Raw genomic sequence first — 8,676 nt, forward strand, 5'->3', positions numbered from 1 at the left:
AATGTATATACATGTAATATTTTAATATGTATTTATACACTTTTGAAAGACTTCAATACACTTATCAAAATACTTCTACTTAACAAAAATGCTTACAATTACATCCTCGTTCAGTTTCATCAACAATTCTACTCGTATGCACCCGTATTCGTACTCGTACAATACACAGCTTTTAGATGTATGTACTATTGGTATATACACTCCAATGATCAGCTATTAGCAGCCCATGTGAGTCACCTAACACATGTAGGACCATCATTTGGAAACTAGCATGAAATATCTCATAAAATTACAAAAATATGAGTAATCATTCATGACTTATTTACATGTAAACAAAATTACACATCCTTTATATCTAATCCATATACCAACGACCAAAAATACCTACAAACACTTTCATTCTTCAATTTTATTCATCTAATTAATCTCTCTCAAGTTCTATCTTCAAGTTCTAAGTGTTCTTCATAAATTCTTCAAGTTCTAGTTTCATAAAATCAAGAATACTTCCAAGTTTGCTAGCTTACTTCCAATCTTGTAGAGTGATCATCCAACCTCAAGAAATCTTTATTATTTACAGTAAGATATCTTTATAATACAAGGTAATACTCATATTCAAACTTTGATTCAATTTCTATAACTATAACAATCTTATTTCGAGTGGAAATCTTACTTGAACTTGTTTTCGTGTCATGATTCTGCTTCAAGAACTTTCAAGCCATCCAAGGATCCTTTGAAGCTAGATCCATTTTTCTCATTTCCAGTAGCTTTATCCAGAAAACTTGAGGTAGTAATGATGTTCATAACATCATTCGATTCATACATATAAAGCTATCTTATTCGAAGGTTTAAACTTGTAATCACTAGAACATAGTTTAGTTAATTCTAAACTTGTTCGCAAACAAAAGTTAATCCTTCTAACTTGACTTTTAAAATAAACTAAACACATGTTCTATATCTATATGATATGCTAACTTAATGATTTAAAACCTGAAAACACGAAAAACACCGTAAAATCGGATTTACGCCATCGTAGTAACACCGCGGGCTGTTTTGGGCTAATTAATTAAAAACTATGATAAACTTTGATTTAAAAGTTGTTATTCTGAGAAAATTATTTTTATTATGAACATGAAACTATATAAAAAAATTATGGTTAAACTCAAAGTGGAAGTATCTTTTCTAAAATCGTCATCTAGACGTCGTTCTTTCGACTGAAATGACTACCTTTACAAAAACGACTTGTAACTTATTTTTCCGACTATAAACCTATACTTTTTATGTTTAGATTCATAAAATAGAGTTCAATATGAAACCATAGCAATTTGATTCACTCAAAACGGATTTAAAATGAAGAAGTTATGGGTAAAACAAGATTGGATAATTTTTCTCATTTTAGCTACGTGAAAATTGGTAACATATCTATTCCAACCATAACTTAATCAACTTGTATTGTATATTATGTAATCTTGAGATACCATAGACACGTATACAATGTTTCGACCTATCATGTCGACACATCTATATATATTTCGGAACAACCATAGACACTCTATATGTAAATGTTGGAGTTAGCTATACAGGGTTGAGGTTGATTCCAAAATATATATAGTTTGAGTTGTGATCAATACTGAGATACGTATACACTGGGTCGTGGATTGATTCAAGATAATATTTATCTATTTATTTCTGTACATCTAACTGTGGACAACTAGTTGTAGGTTACTAACGAGGACAGCTGACTTAATAAACTTAAAACATCAAAATATATTAAAAGTGTTGTAAATATATTTTGAACATACTTTGATATATATGTATATATTGTTATAGGTTCGTGAATCAACCAGTGGCCAAGTCTTACTTCCCGACGAAGTAAAAATCTGTGAAAGTGAGTTATAGTCCCACTTTTAAAATCTAATATTTTTGGGATAAGAATACATGCAGGTTTTATAAATGATTTACAAAATAGACACAAGTACGTGAAACTACATTCTATGGTTGAATTATCGAAATCGAATATGCCCCTCTTTATTAAGTCTGGTAATCTAAGAATTAGGGAACAGACACCCTAATTGACACGAATCCTAAAGATAGATCTATTGGGCCTAACAAACCCCATCCAAAGTACCGGATGCTTTAGTGCTTCGAAATTTATATCATATCCGAAGGGTGTCCCGGAATGATGGGGATATTCTTATATATGCATTTTGTTAATGTCGGTTACCAGGTGTTCACCATATGAATGATTTTTATCTCTATGTATGGGATGTGTATTGAATAATGAAATCTTGTGGTCTATTGTTACGATTTGATATATATATGTTAAACCTATAACTCACCAACATTTTTGTTGACGTTTAAAGCATGTTTATTCTCAGGTGAATACTAAGAGCTTCCGCTGTTGCATACTAAAATAAGGACAAGATTTGGAGTCCATGTTTGTATGATATTGTGTAAAAACTGCATTCAAGAACTAATTTCGATGTAACATATTTGTATTGTAAACCATTATGTAATGGTCGTGTGTAAACAGGATATTTTAGATTATCATTATTTGATAATCTACGTAAAGCATTTTAAACCTTTATTTATGAAATAAAGGTTATGGTTTGTTTTAAAAATGAATGCAGTCTTTGAAAAACGTCTCATATAGAGGTCAAAACCTCGCAACGAAATCAATTAATATGGAACGTTTTTAATCAATAAGAACGGGACATTTCAAAAACTATATGTACCATGCAAAGTCATGCATACATAAAAGGAATAATACGAAAGAAATTGAAAGCGGTCAAAAGAGCGTCTAAAAGGCAAAATTGAAGACTTTAGAGGTCTCGTTTCAAAAAAAATTTGGGACAACCCGCCTACGGCAGTTTGCCAACGGATATATCTCGAAAAAATACATGTTCTAAAAAAACGGTGACTAAATCGGAGCTACGAGTCAAAAGATACGATAGATCTAACATTTTGGCCAAAGACACTAAACACCAAGCACCACGAACCGTCGGTGGTGTTTGGTGTATGGTGCGAATTTGCCAGGAAAGAAGTCTTTTTCGGAATCTAAAAGACCTCAAATGGCAAGCACGTTCAGAGAGTCTTGCTCGTTCGGTCGTTTTAGGGTGATATTGAGAATTACAACACAATCTGAAATCGAAGTTTATGCGCCGCCAAATGCTACTCCATCTGGCGGCGCATATTAATGATTTAAAAAGCGTGTTTAATGAAGTGACATTAGATTCAAAATTATATGCATTATACAAAATTACATTGCGAGTGAAATAATAGGCCTTAAAACTATATATACCATGCTAAGTCATGCATACACAAAACTAATAATACGATATAAATTGAAAACATTCAAAGAGAACATTAAAAATGAGTAAAATGTCTTTTTTGGCATCCTGACGACCTTGAATGGCAAGACACTTTTCGAGATTCTTGATGTTAGGGTCGTTTTAGGGTGATCTGGAGAATTTCAGCACAATCTGAAACCAAAGGTGATGCGCCGCCAAATGTTACTCCATTAGGCGGCGCATCTTTGTGATTTAAAAAGCGTGTTTCATTAAATGACATTAGAATCAAAATAATATGTGTCATACATAAATACATTGTGAGTGAAATAATAGGCCTTAAAACTATATGTATCATGCAAAGTCATGCAAATACAAAAGGAATAATATGAAAGAAATTAAAAACGGTTAAAAAAGGCGTCTAAAAGGCAAAATTGAAGGCTTTAGAGGTCTCGTTTCGAAAAATATTTGGGAATAACCGCCTACGGCAGTTTTCCAACGAATAGATCTCGAAAAAATACACGATTTAAAAAAACGGTGACTAAATTGGAGCTACGAGTTAAAAGATACGATAGATCTAATATTTTGGCTAAAGACACAAAACACCACGCACCACGAATGTAAGACCCTGATCCTGTTTCAGTAGAATGGGACGCCGTCCAAATTTTGGGACGTCGTCCAGTAAAGAAAGGTGGGACGCCGTCCACGGTTTAGGACGCCGTCCAACATAAATGACGGGCCAGCTGTTGGTTTTTTTTAAAAGGGGCAAATTGGTAATTTCACTTAGGTGTCGGTTTGGAGCTTTCAAATCTGATCCATTGGCCATTTATGGATCTCATTCACCCACACAAACACTCTCTTCAAACCCTAGTGAGGGAAACTCATTTTTAGTGAGAGAGAGCTTGATTTGGAGAAGAAGGAGTCGGATTCTCGCCAAAGCTCGAGATCTAAAGTTGTTCATCTCATTCACGACTACGTTGTGGTAGTATTGGTAAGTTCAAACTCCGAATTTCATTTGTTAGATTTGATATTCAAGTTAAGGTTTGAGCCTTATTAGTTGTGAAAGCCTTTTAGATGATGAAGTGGGTTTATGGTGACTAGTTATTGTGGTCACATGGCGGGTTTTGGGTTGGTTGATGTTTTGGCCATGATTAGGCTTTGATATTAGGTTTAATCACTAGGTTTAGTGATTATGAAAGTGTTGGAACCTATTTGTGGGTATTTGGTTGACTAATTTTGAAATGGGTCAAAATTAGGTTTTGGTGTCTTTTTGAGCAAGGCAAGTGTTTAACACTTGTGTTCGGGTTCAATTGGTGTGTTAGGACCATTATCACTTGTGTTGGTGATTATTGGTTGGTTTGGAAGCGGTTTGGTGCTTGGAAGTGCAATGGGTCAAAATTGTACTAAGTGTCGATTTGAGTTGGTTTGTAAATCCACTCTAAGTGTGTTGTTTGTATTGTGATAATGAAACAGGTACTTTCCATTGGTGAGTTGCGGATTATTCGGTTGCATTCATCAAAGCGACAAGGTGAGTGTTAATATCCTATGTGCATATGTATGTGTAGGATGAGTGCGGGTCGGGTGAAGTGATTCTCGGCTATAGAGCTCACTTCACATATAGGTGGATTTGATGGACTTGTATATGGGTCCAATTAGCACGGTTGTGCGTTTTGGTTGACCATCTTTGGCGAGGTGCACACTTTGTGTGTACGTTATCACACATGCTTGTGATGTGGATTATACAACCCCAATGGCGAAGGGTTAGTATTGAGTTGTGTTTGGAGAAGTGGATCACGTGTGGATGCGGATTCACGATGACGCGTGTAGTTTCGGTCATCTTATTGAGAAAGTGAGTCTCGTGTAGTTCAGATTCAAGATGACCCATGTAGTTCGGTCATCTTATTAAGGTAGTGATCTCGTGTGGTTGCGGATTTACTAAGGCTCGTGTAGTTCGGCCAACCTCGATGTTGTTGTGGTATTGAAGATAGTAATCTCGTGTGGATGCGGATTTACTAAGGCTCGTGTAGTTCGGCCAATCTTCATTTTGGTATTTTGGTAATTGACTTTTGGTATTGGGTTAAGGGGTTAACCTTGGGCGTTTTACGCTTTATTGTTATATATACCGTCGTATTGTTGTGATGTAGCTAGCCCTCCGGGTGTAGCTTGTGGGTGTTGTTCATAGCGTCGTTGGTGAACTTACTTGTTAATAGCTTGTTAGATAGCGGTTGAACGGTATGCTTAGTTTGCCTTATACTTAGATGCCCCGGTATGTGATATTTTATTATTTGTATGGCGTGTCCATTTTATGCATATATATCTATGTAGTATATTCTCACTCACTAAGCATTAGCTTACCCTCTCGTTGTTTATATTTTTATAGATACGCATGGATGCGGTGGCTCGGGTAAGCGTGGGATCTAGTGGAGTCACGTAGTGCTTTAGAAGATCTTGCTTTTGGATTGATTAGGATTGGGTAGCGTATCCCCAATTGCCATGCTCGGTCTTTAGTTTAAGTTAAAACTCTCATGGTCGAAAACTCGTAATTTTGTACGAAAGTCGTAAATCGGACGACGTGGGCCCGGTGTCATAAAACTCGGTTTTATCGTGGAAAACTCTTAGTTTTAATTATTATAACATATTATGAAAGTGTTTTCGTGTGAAAGTTTCGGGAAGCGGGTTGGGTCGTTACAAGTCGTAAATCCGCTCGCGTGTAAATGTAAAACTGATCAGAATATTTTAGTTCATTTGGATGTCGTCCAAAAGGCTTGGACGCCATCCAGTCCTTCAAAGCTGGACGCCGTCCAGATAACTGGACGCCGTCCAGATGTACTGTCCCACAAATTTTTTTTTAAGGCGTGTTTTTGGTCGGATAACGGGTTGGGTCGTTACAAGTGGTATCAGAGCATGGTCTAAGGGATTTAGGTGACTTGAGATAGGTGCCTAGACTTAGACTTTTGTGTGTGCTTATTTGTTGCGGGACTTGTAGGTGTACGGGTTGGAATGGGAACTTGGTTAGTGCCTTAGCGTGTAGGTGAACTAACTAGGGTATTGGCTTGTGTTGTTACATTATTCTTGCGTATGTTTATGTCGCGTAGAATATTTGGTTATGTTATTTATATCATCAAGCAAGGCGATCGTTGTACTAACAAGTTGATACGGCGTGTGTGCGTAATAAGGACTTGCAAACCTTATTACGGGTGCAAATCATGTCTAACAAGTGATGTATGACGAGTGTTGAGCAAGATGGGGCGGTGTTGTGCGTGTGGTTTTATATGTTCGTGGACTAATCGTTTTGCATTCTTTAGAATGACGACGCAAAACGAGATCGAGACGAATGACGAGGAGTTTAATGCTAGAGTTGCGGCCGCCGTTGCGGAGCAAATGGGTGCGTTTCGAGAAGAAATGGATAGGAAGTATTCCGAATTACAAAGTAGTGGCGAAATGGAGCGTTGTCGTAAGAGCTTCATGAGGACTAAACCCCGGATGTATGACGGGAAACTGGATCCTTTGGTAAGCACAAATTGGATCTCGGACGTCGAAGGGTGTTTTCGCACTATTGAATGCCCTCCCGAGAAGTTGACAAGACTCGCTACTAGCTTGTTGTGGGGTAGGGCGAAGGATTGGTTGGATGGTAAGATTGATCTTGTCGGTGGTGAGCCGTTTATGGCGTTATCGTGGGACGATTTTAAGAAGGAATTCTTCGAGGAGTTCTGGACTTCAGCCGATTTGTCGAAATTGCGTAATGAGTTTCGAAATTTGCAACAGGGTTCTATGGATTTGAATACTCTCAAGACGACCTTTATGGCGAAGGCTCGTTTTTGCACGGAGTATATGGGGAATGATCGTTTGTTGATGGAAGATTTCTATCGGACTTTGAATGATGACTTGAAGAACAAAATTAGCCGAGGTTACGCAAAATCGTTTGCGGAGCTATTCACGGTGGCTAGGGGTTTCGAGTCGTATTCGCGATCAAAGATTAGTGAACCTTCAAGTGAGAGAAGGGTTGTTTCATATGGCGCTCCAAGTAAGAGAGCTAGGGGTGCAAGTGTGAGCACCGGTGGTATATGGACGAGTATATCGGATTCTAGTGCGTCTAGGTGTTACAGTTGTGGTGTGAGGGGTCATAAGTCTTGAGAATGTTCGGTGCCAAAGGGTGATGTCACGGTGTGCTTCAATTGCCAAGAAGAAGGACATCGTAAGTCGGAGTGTCCCGAGTTAGCGGGGACAGGTGCGACAAGGAGACGTTAAGGTACGTTTCGTTTTAATAAATATGTCCTTTGAATATTTATTTATGTGCCGATGCATTCGGGTTTGTAAATTGCATCGTGTTGTGCATATTATTGTTAGGGGTGACATTCCTAATGGGATTACCCTACGGTGATGTTTTGATTGATGGGCGAAGGGCGTAAGACTTGGTGCAACCAAGCATTCCTTAGTGTTGAGAAATGTTTCTACCAAGCCATTGGTATGGGCTTTGGTATTCGATCGTTAAGCGCGTGTTTGCTTTCGTGTTGAAGATGGATAAACCATGAGGTTCGACGGGTGGATAAAACCCTAATGATCGAGTGTTTGATCTTGATGTGTGTTGGTAATGGAGTCTACATGACGCGATATTAGGTGCCTCTTTCATACCTACTAGTGTGGTATTCGACTCCGATGGTGTTGGAATTACATTGTACTTATTATTCCGGAGAGAAACCCTTAGGTACATGAGTGACTAGGTGGAAATTTGACAAGCTAGAGCAATCGGAAGATTGCAAGATGTAAGGTTTGTGTAATTTGTGGTAAACTCTTTGTTCGAAGTGTTTGAGGATAGGTTAAAATCCTTTGTATGCTCATGGATAGGGCAAGGTATTGTGAAGTGTATGTCATGAGATACCTTTATCTCGATGATGTGGTTATGGAACGGAGTTCTAAGTGGGGGAGTTGTACTCTCGCACGAAGGTGTTCTAGGGTATTGATATTGGACGATGCTCGTATGGATTCGGAGCTAGTGTTGAGACCTATGTTGGTCGATTGTGGTAAAAGTACGGTTTGGAATAAATTGTACTTATGGTTTTGGATTTAAATTACCGCCAAGGTGGTAACGTGGTGAATCTTTTTGAGAGATAATGGGCGTATTTGACGTGTAAGATGAGATCCCTCGGTTAAGGGATGTGCGTGTTGGATTCTCTTCTAGAGAATTATTGTTTTGTGCCTATGTGCGATATAGGTGTTTCTTGCTCGATTGTGGTGGCGTTGTATACACGTACGTGTGATGCGTGTGCAAAGATTTTTGATGTAAGTGGAATGTTTCTAAGTATGTGTATATACTTGTTGTTTGGGATGGATTGTTAGTGTATTCCGTTAGGATTCACTATGGTGTAGCAGTGCGTGATGTTACACTACTCGT

Source organism: Rutidosis leptorrhynchoides, chromosome 3, assembly GCF_046630445.1.
Source record: "Rutidosis leptorrhynchoides isolate AG116_Rl617_1_P2 chromosome 3, CSIRO_AGI_Rlap_v1, whole genome shotgun sequence".
NCBI classification, from domain to species: Eukaryota; Viridiplantae; Streptophyta; class Magnoliopsida; order Asterales; family Asteraceae; genus Rutidosis; species Rutidosis leptorrhynchoides.